This window comes from Condylura cristata, unplaced genomic scaffold (genome assembly GCF_000260355.1).
Source record: "Condylura cristata isolate star-nosed mole 26May11 unplaced genomic scaffold, ConCri1.0 scaffold00015, whole genome shotgun sequence".
Taxonomy (NCBI): Eukaryota; Metazoa; Chordata; class Mammalia; order Eulipotyphla; family Talpidae; genus Condylura; species Condylura cristata.
The window spans coordinates 6,149,293-6,150,186 of NW_004567116.1; positions in this window are offsets into that span (position 1 = coordinate 6,149,293).

Genomic DNA, 894 nt, shown 5'->3' on the forward strand with positions numbered 1-894 from the left:
TCTCTTCTTTCTGCCTCCTGACCACCCTCTGACTTGCCCCTTACCCCTCCTCCTCGAATCTCAGCCACCTCCCAAGGTAGATTCTTAACCCTAAATTTCAAGTGTCAAGTTTCTCCCCAGTTGCTTCTCCTTTTCGGGACCCTCCCTTAACCCTCCTCCCCAGTCTCTGCTGGCCTGGGCTCTTCCCTTTTCCAGCTTCTCCTTCACATACCACCCTGCAGTCTGCCCTACAGAGGGTCACCCTGGCCCCTCAGTCCTTCTTCAACCTGCTTGCAGAAGTGCCTCTGATCCCACTCATCCCTCACGCCTTCTCCCACACAGGCACCAAGGAGAAGAGACTGTTGACAGAGCGGCTGTGTACAGTTGTGCAGGCACAAGGCACTGAGCCGAGCCACGGGCACTGAGCCAAGGGGACAAGCGTGAACTCGGACCCCGGCGTGCTCTGCTTGCCCAAGTGTTTGCTGCTGGGTGGGTCCCCCCAGGAGGAGGCCATATTTGGGCTGGCTGTGGCCATGGCGGCCTACACTGAGCCTTGCTCTTCCGTGCAGGGGAAGCTGGGGTTGTATGTCTGGGATGACAGGGCTGGGGACAGAGTCCTTAGAGCGCTGGACGCCTTCCCCCGGCTTAGCTCCTCAGGAGCCAGACAAGCGAGGGTCAGCTCTTGCTGCTTCCTCCCAATGGGGGTGGGAGACGCTGTCAGCAGCACCCACTCTTGGCTGTCATAGTTCTAGGGCCTCCATTGGACTCCGGGGTCACAGTCTGGTCCCAGAGGCTTGTCTTTGTCCTCCTGGGAGGACACCAGCTCTCGCCAGCAGGAGGCGCTCTGACGCCCGGGGATGGTTCTAAGCCCTCTACCCTTTTTTGACGCCCTGAGCCCACAGATCTTACGGAAGA